Genomic DNA, 10,965 nt, shown 5'->3' with positions numbered 1-10,965 from the left:
TTCTCGACACCTAGTACTCCACAACTGTAACTGACCTGTACGGTCCCGCACTCCTACAATTTGGCGATAGCGGTGCCCACGCGGCTACATCATTCACGTTTGGAAAGCTACACCAAAGCAGACGTCGGAGTAGATTCTTTTGTTACCACTGTATCCGCACCACCTCCTCGTACCCGAAAAGGGGAATAATTGAGTATAGACATATATATATATATCTCGTTCATACACGTACCCAAAAGCTTTGAAGTATCAGCCGTTCGTAGCGAAGCGAAGTTTAAAAGCTAAAAATGTAAAAGATGCACCTAGGTGAATGATGTACCAATAGTTGGTGTTGTTTTTTTATACTCTGTACATGAAATGTACAAGAGTATATTAGGTTTGCGGGAGCTGAAAAATGTAACAGGCAGAAGGAGGCGTGGCAGACCCCACAAAGTATATATATTATTGATCAGCGCGACAAGACGAGTCGATCTAGCCCTGTCTGTCTGTCTGTCTGTCTGTCCGTCTGTCCGTCCGTATGAACACCTGGATCTCAGAGACTATAAGAGATAGAGACACCAAATTTTCCACAAAGATGCGTTATGTGTGTATTCTATACGAGTTTGTTTTATTTTTTTGATTTTCCCCCCCACTTCCCCCCTATGGGGGTTTCCCGATTTTCCATTCGTATAATTGCCTATATCTCGGAGACTAAAAGACCTAGGAACACCAAATTTTAGTCCCAGATAGCTTGTGTGAATACGCAGAAAATGTATATTTTGGAATTCCCCTCCCTCCCCCCTCTCCACCACAAATCACAATTTTCTCTAACTCCCGTAATTCTTGGAATTTCGAACTAAAATTTCGAAATACCCCACTGTTTAGTTGACTGCGAAAATGCTTGCACAGACACAAATAGACGCACATAAACATACATACACTCACATAGACGCAATTGCTATGTAAATGTGCAATTATACACCCTTTACGTGAGTTCGAATACCGAGAGAGGTAAAATCGATCCAATTTTTTTTTATTTTTTTTATTTTCTATAATTATTGTAAACATATGTACAGAGTATTTCAAAGTCGGGACACCCGACTTTAGCTTTTTTACTTGTTTTTGTCTTCCTTTTGGTTTCTACCGAAGCGATAAGATCGTCAGCTGCTATTATTTTTGCCGCCAGGATGGTTATGATAAAGAAAATGCGATATTTTGATTGATATAAGTCTTAGTTTGAATTCTGAAGCACAAACTAACTGATACTTTGCGCCATGGGTATATAATTCAATATCTCCACATTTATAATGATTTTGTTGTTAAACAGCGCGTCATCGTCATCTTGGGCCCAACAATTGCGACCGGAATGCTGAGTGAGTAAAAATTAATGGTACCTATTACAATATATTTATTACAATACAATGATAAATATGGAGATTTAAATTCTTTTGTCGATGTGGAGTAACAAACAAATAAATAATTATATACATATATACTTATATATAAATTTGATACCCGACTCAAGTAGAATGAATTAGCAGCGAAATTCTATTGCATTTTCTTTATTTTGATTAGTATTTTTTTTTTCTTTTTTTTTTCCGTGCGACAATGTTTTAATGTTAATGAATTTAAATTTTGTTATGAACGAAAACGAATCTCTATGCCATGAAATATGAAATATGTTATATGAAATATATTCCTCTAGATAATTTAGTTAGTTAAATCTAAGGTTCTTTTTTTTTCGTTATATACACATTCTTTTTTTTTTCTTTTTGTAAAACTCAACCAACAAAACAAAAAATGTTCTTTATTAAAAATATGAATTATTCTTGAATTGAAATAATTAGTCCTTAAGTTTGTTACTTAGTCTGTCGAGTAGTCACGCTGAATTCTCACAAAATACGATGAAGAGGTAAAGCCTTTACATAGGGGGCAACCCAAATATAATTGGCTGTTGTCATGGTTGGGAGGGTAAAGCAGAGGGACAATACCACCTGAGTTCCCTCTTTCAGGCGTAAATAGATGGCAACAATTGAACTTTGTATGGTCGGTTTGTGAATATTGCATTTTTTTTCTATTATTATTAATCCTTCACATCCTATAGAATTCTTCTGTATGCGCATTTTTTTTTTTGGATGTGTAACCCGTGTAGTTCGGTGAGAAAAAACCCCGACCGATCCGACGAGCTAGACCTGAGCACAGCAAGAATGCGCAACCTCGAGCCCTACTACACATTCAACCTTTTGAGGTATCGTTTCCTCAGGAGGGAGAGAGATTAGTGGTACACTACACATTTAAATGGCGCCCAACGTGGGGCTAGATCATGCGTTTGATTAGCAAATATCTGGAAGAACAAACTTGCTTTCAAATAAGGTAACAAAATAGAAACTGGAATTTAGCCCGTCTAAGCTCTAAAAGACCACCCAAAATAAGATCACATAGATTTTGCATTACGAAGCTCGGAAGTCTTTTTTAAGGTATCTAGAAACTGTTATGGATTAGGCGATTTCAATATAATATAATCTATATATATAAACAAGTAAAAAAGCTAAAGTCGGGTGTCCCGACTTTGAAATACTCTGTACATATGTGTACAATAATTATAAAAAATATAAAAAAAGGAAAAAAAAAAATGTTATCGATTTTAAATTTCTCGGTATTCCAACTCACGTAAAGGGTATATAATTGCACATAGACGGAATTGCGTCTATGTGAGTGTATGTATGCTTATGTGCGTCTATTTGTGTCTGTGTAGGCATTTTCGCAGTCAACTAAACAGCAACATCAACAGCAGCCGTGGGCAGCGCTTGGGCAGCGCTGCAGCAGCAAATATATTTATGGCTATAACTTCTTGGTAAATCGGTCTATCATAGTGAAACTTGGCGTACGGACACATAATTACTAATTGGGGGTATTTGCAAAATTTTAGTTCGAAATTCCAAGAATTTCGGGAGTTAGAGAAAATCGCATTTGTGGTGGAGAGGGGGGGAGAGGGAAATTCCAAAATATACATTTTCTGCGTATTCACACAAGGTATCTGGGACTGAAATTTGGTGTTCCTAGGTCTTATAGTCTCCGAGATATAGGCGATTATACGAATGGAAAATCGGGAAAACCCCCATAGTGGTGAAGTGGGGGGGGGGGGTGGAAATCAAAAAAAAATTAAAAGAAACTCGTATAGCGTACACACATATCTTTGTGCAAAATCTGGTGTCTCTAGCCCTTATAGTCTCTGAGATATAGGTGATCATACGGACGGACTGACGGGCAGACGGACAGGGCTAGATCGACTCGTCTCATGCTGATCAAGAATATATATACTTTGTGGGGTCTTCCACGCCTCCTTCTGCCTGTTACATTTTTCAGCTCGCGGAAACCTAATAGTATACTCTTGTACATTTCATGTACAGAGTATAAAAAGACAAATAAAACAGCATACTCGGTTTTTGAAATTGGTCTTGGAGCTTGAATTATTTGGGTTGAAAATTTATATGATTTTATATAAATTATTAAAAACAAAGAAAATGGGACGCCTGCTTTTTAACTACTTTAATGCGGAAAATTACGAATTGATTCGGCGACAATTGTGCGTGTATTTAGCTCGATTTTACAACTAACTTCAAATTCGGCTTACATGCTAAACTAACCCTAGGGCGGCGAAAAAGGGCGCGAGACGACGTCCGCCAACGGCCGCTCTCGCGCTCTCTTTTCGCCCTAAACTAAAATTCAAATATTTTTCTTAAACTATCTTAATCTAAAGCAGCATCTGCGCCAACACCGGCCCCCTTGGAGGGACATCGTCCTTCAACGGGCAATGGCGCCAGCCGGTGAATCGCCCTCCGTAGATTGCCACTACTCGTGGCGACGTCGACCACCCGCACCTTCCCGTCTGTCCCGGCGTGAGTCGCGGAGACCCTGCCAATTACCCACTTTTGTGGCGGCACGTTGTCTTCGGCCACCACGACGAGTTGTCCCACGACGACGTTGGGTTCCTCCTGGAACCACTTCGCTCGCACCTGGAGGCTCGAAATGTACTCCCGGGATCATCGCTGCCAAAACCTTTGCTTGAGACACGAGACATTGCGCCATCGCCTTAAGCAGGTTTGGCTGTCGATATCCGGGAGCGGTGGAGCTGGAGTCGCCAGAAGAGGCCGCCCAATTAGGAAGTAGCCCGGGCTCTTCTGCGGTCAGGAGCGCATTGCCCACCGTCCGTAGAAACAGGTACTTTGCAGACTTGACACCTGCCTCCCATAGACCGCCAAAGTGAGGTGCTTCGCGAATTCGCGTACGCCTTCCACCTCCTTCTCCCATCTCGCTCGGAACTCCTGCAGCTTCCTGTCGGCTCTCACAGAGTTCGTTGTGTTGTCGCAGTAAACTTTGCGAGGGACGCCTCTCCTGCCGACGAACCTTTCAAAAGCCAAGTGGCTTGCCATGGATGCGGAGCGTTGTGCTTATAGGGCCACAAAAATCAACACCACATACTTCGAACGGGTGGAACGGCTGGAGCCTGTCTGCCGGAAGATTTCCCTTACTTGGGAGGCCAACCGAGGCTTCCATTTGAAGCAGAGGATGCACGAACGTACTGTTCGGCGACACACTTCCTGAGCGTTAACCAGCCAAACTCGCTCACGAAGCAGGCTCACCAGCGATCTAGGGCCAGCATGGCAATTTGACACATGCAAATAAGATACGTACGATCTTATGAATTGCGACTTTTTAGAAAGCAACAACGGGAACTTGGCTTCGTACGGGATAGGAGCATTTAATAATCTTCCCCCCACTCTCAGCACGGAAAACAAGAAACCGTCTTCTCCAAACTCATGTAGAAATGGACTCAGACGCTGTAAGTTAGCGTTAAGTGTTCTCTTTTTTCGAACCTTGTCGATTTCGTCACCGAACTCATTGTTCTGGATGACTTGAACAATTTGGTTGAATACCAAATTGAGTTCGCTTGGCTTGGCTATAGGGTCAAAGGGCTTCGAGAACTTTCTGCACCTTTGTATAAATCGAAAAACCCAAACGAACACCCTCAGCAATTTTGAATGTGACGAGTAGCTTTCGATAACTTCGAGAATTTAATGGCTTGCCGATCTGCGAGTAAAGCTACAGCAGACTTACGAATTTCTAGGGCAGCTAAATTTTTAGGCGGCTCGAAGTGAAGGCCAATTTTCTTCCGATTCCATGAGGAAGGCTGGCCCTGTAAACCAAATGGAGCTACGCAACTCGTCTACATTAAATCCTCTGGACACGATGTCTGATGGGTTGGATTTCGTTGGGACATGTCGCCACGTTGCATTCTCGGACCACTCTTGGATTTGAGAAACCCTGTTTGAAACGAAAACTGACCATGCCGACGGATGCGACTTGATCCAGTGGAGCGTTATTTCCGAGTCAGTCCACATAACTATCTTGTCTATTGGAGAATTAAGCAACGGGCGGACTTGACGAAAAAGATCTGCGAGAAGGTGAGCTGCATACAGCTCAAAACGAGGCAAAGTTTTCGTCTTGAGTGGAGCTACTTTGGATTTTGAGGTCAAAAGTGACACTTTCCAACCATTCGCAGTCGAAACACGAACATAAATACAGGCGCCATAAGCTCGCATTGAGGCATCGGCGAACGCATGTATTTGAATGGGTGACTGCGTATCTGTATGGACGAATCTAGGGACTTGAATACCGCTGAGGTTCAACAAATTCTGCTTAAATGAGTCCCAAACTGTATGAAGATTCTCAGGGATGGATTCGTCCCAATCTAGTTTTTGTAGCCCCAAATCTTGCAGCAACATTTTTGCTTTGGTGATCAGCGGGCAAAGAAGGCCCAGAGGATCGAAAAGCCTGGCAGTCACCGATAATATGTTCCGTTTTGTCGAGCGGAGATCTAGGAAGGAATTTTCCAACTGGAACTGAAATACATCTTCCTTCGGCAACCACATAACGCCGAGCGTTTTGGTTGGGTCTGAGTCGACTGTGGCTACTGGAATAACTGTGCTATCAAATGCGGACAGTTCCGCGCAGTTCGAAAACCACTTTGCCAATTCGAAGCCTGCACTTTGAAGAACGTGCGACACTTCTGCTCGAAGCTTTTTTAGCTGTTCAACGCTTTCAGCACCAGTTAACATATCGTCGAGATAAAAGTCGCTCCGAATAACTTCAGCAGCTGTTGGATGTGAGGAACGGACCATTTCACTCAGCCTTGTTAAACACCGCACCGCCAAGAACGGAGCTGGCGACGTGCCATATGTTACAGTGTTTAACCTGAAGATTTTCAAAGACTCAGACGGATCTCTTCGCCACACTATGAGCTGATAGTTTCTATCTGCTTCGTGCATCATCACCTGACGGTACATTTTTTTAATGTCTGCCGCTAAGGCGAACTTTCGCAAACGAAAACGAAGCAGCGTAGAATAAAGCTCCTCCTGAATTGTTGGACCGACCATTAAGGTATCATTCAACGCAATCTGAGTGGACGTGCAGCAAGAGGCATCGAAAACGACACGTAACTTGGTCGACGTGCTTTGAGGCCGCAGGACACACTGATGCGAAATAAAATAGTGTGGAGTATCTGGAATTTGGTTGTCCGTTGAGGACATGTGACCGAGCGAAACATACTCGTCCATAAATTCCAGATACATGCTTTTCATTTGTGGGTCTTTTGACAACCTCCTTTAAGCGACAAAAAAGACGTTTCGCAATTTCATACGACGAGCCAAGATTTTTTTGGGTCAGATTTAAAAGGTAACCGTACCTGAAATCGACCAGACGACAAGATTTTTGTATTATCAACAAAGTGTTGTTCACACAGCTGTTGGTCAGGTGAAAGAACCTTCGAATTATTCGGCAAGTCCTCAATGGACCAAAACTTTTGTAACGTTGAGTCTATCGAAAGTAATTTTTCTTCTTAGCAACTTAAATTCACTGCTCCTTCTATACTCGTTGTAGGTTGAGTAGAGCATCTGCCTGACACTATCCAGCCGAGAAGCGTTTTTTGTAATGTGGGAGACTCAGGGCCTTGCTTTATTTGGCCTATCGTCAGGCTTCTCAAAGCTGACGCAGATAGCTGGGAAATCTTTTGCGGATTGAAAAGTGTCGATATGGTACCAAAAAATAATAGGCAGTCATTATTGTTTTTGGGCCAAAGATCGTGCTTATTAGCGCATTTACACTCACTACCACATTGGCGCCCGAGCAGGGACTTCGGTTTTCTTAAGATTATTTTCTCGTTTGTTTGCGGGCTTTGTGGGTTAGTTTTTGTGCGCGGTCGTGTGATTACAACTCGTTTGTTTGAGGCTGGTGTCGCTTGGATACCATCCTGCTACATTTATTTGGATTTGGAGCTTGGTGCCTTGGTGTTCTGGATACCATCAACTACAACTGCTCGTTTGGACTAAAAAAAATTAAAAAAAAATTATTTATTAAAAAAAATGATTGAATGAATTCATTAATTAAATTAAATTAGAATACATGTTTATGCTCAGTTTTAACAGCATACATTTACATCACGTACCTATGCGTGTTTATATGAGTGTATGTATGCAGCACAAAGTTCAACCAAAGCAGCAACAACAACAACAGCCGGCAGTGCTGCAGGCAGCGCATGAGCAGCGATTTTACTTATGGCTATAACTTTCTTCAGAATTGACCTATCATGATGAAATTTGGCAAACGGACACATTAGTACTGGATGTACCTACCAAATTCCAAGATGTGGCATTCAGTTTAGACTGGAATATTTATTTTGTCCTCGAGTGTATTTGGCGATAAACAAGATAAGAAAAGAAGAAGAAGAAAACAAAACTCCGTTTTCGCTTTTAGAGGTAGAATTGAATGAGGCTGAGAGTGTTAGAGGGGATTCTCAATCCGGTGGACTCTCCACTACTTTGTCAGAATTTACCGCTACAAGTCGATCCAACAGAGGTCGTGGCGCTACTCCTAAAGCGGGTATGCAAACCAGGTCAATGCGAAGAAATGCACCTGATCAGCGTGCGCAGAATGATGATAGGTCAATTGATATCGTGACTCAAGAAGTTGTTGACAGGTCGGAAATGGTCAATATTGTCAAGAGTTGTTTGCAAACACAACAAAAAAGCTTATTGCAAACTCTAACTTCTGCTATAAATGAATCAGTAGAACAAGCAATTCAAAATAAAATGGCAGCTTTGAATATTAGCCGTACTGACCAAAATCGGTCTCAAACTAGAACTATAGATCCACCAAGAAATCCTGTAAGGCAAAATGACTTGAATTCGGCTTTGCCTTCTGAAAGCCATAATGGTAGTCAACAGACTAGCGAATTTACAAATGAATTTAGGGCGTGTAGTAACATTCCACCAGAAAAAGTGTCGAGTATTATACAAAGCTGGCGTCTCAAATTTGACGGTGCTAGAGATGGCATGCATGTAGATGACTTTTTATATAGAGTTCGTTCTTTGACAGTACAAAATCCTGGCGGAAATTACCCACTCCTTTGTGATCATTTGTATTTACTTTTTGCTGGAAAAGCAAATGAGTGGTTCTGGAAATTTCATCGCTCTTTTCCTAGATTTAATTGGCTGTTATTTTGTGACAAATTTAGAAAGAAATATGAAGACATTGATTCTGGGAAAGAATTAATTCACGACGGCAATCTTATAATGAACCCTTTGAGGAGTTTCAGTTCGCTGTAGAGAATCTAGTAGGTCGTCTTAGGAATTCTATATCGGAACAAGCTTTTGTTAGAATTTTAATTCGTAATTCAAAAACCTCTCTTAGATATGAAATTATGCATTTAGGAATTACAACGTTGTCTCGACTCCGCGAAGAAATTCGTACACACGAGCAGTTCTTTAAAGAAGTAAAGATTCAGCCGTTGAAATCTAAATTCGGAAATCGTCCTCAAGTTTGTGAATTACTAACAGAATCAGACGAACTATCGGAAAATGACATTTCGGAAATTCAGCGCAATCGTAGAGCTTGCTGGAACTGTGGTAAAGTAGGCCATCGATTTGATGACTGTCTGGAAGCCCGGACTCTGTTCTGCTACGGTTGTGGGATGAAAAATATCTATAAGCCAAAATGCCCCAAATGCAATCCGACGGAAAACCGGCAACAGGATGCACAGAATGCCATCTCTCTGATGCATCCAATCGAACAAAGCCATTAATGATAGATGCGTATACTCAAACTGAAGATTTGATGTCTTCAGCTCCGAGTTATTCAGTCCAGGATGGGCAGGACTTTCGTACAAAAATTACCGGACTTAATCCTTATCTCCCATTTCATATTCGCCTAGCAAATTATGAGTCTGCTCGTGAGCGTATATTAGGAGATGTTAATAATATTGATTTAAATGTCAAACCCAGAAGATCAACTTTAAGATTAAGGTCGTATTGGAAAAATGTGTGTTCAGTGCGTAAGAAATTTGTTTCTTCCATCTTTTTTTAGCCATGATCATAGATTGTACACAGAAATTATTATTCAGAACAGAAAGTATGTAGCTCTACTCGATTCTGCCGCCTCTATTAGTTGCCTCGGTTCAAACGCAGCCGCAGAAATGATGAATAATGGTAATCTTCAAAACTGTTCTGGGAAAATTCGAACGGCTAATAGTTCCGAATGTGCTGTAAAGGGAAGAATTTTAGCGAATATAACATATCGCCACATGGAAAAACCTATAAAATTCTTTGTAATCCCCGAGCTAAGTCAAGATGTATATCTTGGAATTGATTTCTGGGAATCGTTTGGTTTAGTTGATTGTTGAATCACTCGAACTCGATGTTGGTAAAGAAGATTCAAGGGATAATCCTAAGATGCATATTTTATCCCCTGAACAACAAAATTCTTTAGATCGGATTATTCAAAAACTTCCATCTTTTGAAAAAGAAGGTCTAGGTCGTACTCATTTAATTGAGCATCACATGGATGTGGAGCAAGCTAAGCCCGTGAAGCAAAGGCATTGGCCCATATCTCCGGCAGTCGAAAAATTGATGTTTTCAGAAGTAGATAGAATGTTAGCGTTGGACATTATAGAAGAATCAAAGAGTCCATGGAGCAGCAATTGTGTGATGGTAAAAAAAGGTGACAAAATAAGGTTGTGCCTAGATTCTAGAGTAGTAAATAAAGTAACTCGGAAGGACGCATATCCGTTACCTCACATTGATGGAATCCTTAGCAGGCTACCGCCTGCCATATCAACCAACCATATCAGAACTTGTCGATATGGGACCCCTAGTTGATTTGTCGTTGAATGAATTTCAGTCACAAGAGTATTTGAGCCTAATTGAACGAATTTGTGATAACCAATCCAAGCTTCCAGACCTAAAAGTTATAGATAATTTTGTCTATAAAAGAAATGAACACGCAACTGGTGATTGCATCCAGGAATCCCAATCATGGAAACTATGGATCCCCTCAGGATTGAGACAAGACATCCTACGTCGAACGCATGACGCTCCAGACGCAGCTCATTGTGGCACCGGCAACATGATCTATAAATTAAAAATGTTTTTCTTCTGGCCAGGCATGGTTACCGAAATTCGTGAATATGTTGCTAATTGTTCTGTATGTCGTACAACGAAAAGCCCGAACATTGTATTAAGACCCCCGATGGGCAAGCCAATGACATCAGAGAGGCCCTTTCAAAAATTATATATGTATCTTTTAGGACCATATCCCAGATCTAAGAGTGGAAACATTGGACTTCTAATCATTGTAGACCATTGTACAAAGTTTCATTTCTTACAACCATTGAAAAAGTTTACTTCTTATCGCATCTGCGAGTTTTTGGAAAATAGCATATTTTATACATTTGGTATCCCTGAGATTATTTTAACAGACAACGGATCCCAATTTCGTTACTCATACTTTGAATCATTTTTAACTCGATTCGGTGTTTCGCATACCTGTACAGCAATTTATTCTCCCCAGGCAAACGCTAGTGAACGTTTAAACAGATCAGTTTTAGCAGCGATCCGTGCGTACATAGGAGTCGATCATTACAACTGGAATAGG

The sequence above is a fragment of the Scaptodrosophila lebanonensis genome, unplaced genomic scaffold, assembly GCF_003285725.1.
Source record: "Scaptodrosophila lebanonensis strain 11010-0011.00,11010-0021.00 unplaced genomic scaffold, SlebRS2 tig00000368-arrow-arrow-pilon, whole genome shotgun sequence".
NCBI classification, from domain to species: Eukaryota; Metazoa; Arthropoda; class Insecta; order Diptera; family Drosophilidae; genus Scaptodrosophila; species Scaptodrosophila lebanonensis.
Note: the sequence above shows the minus strand (reverse complement) of the source record.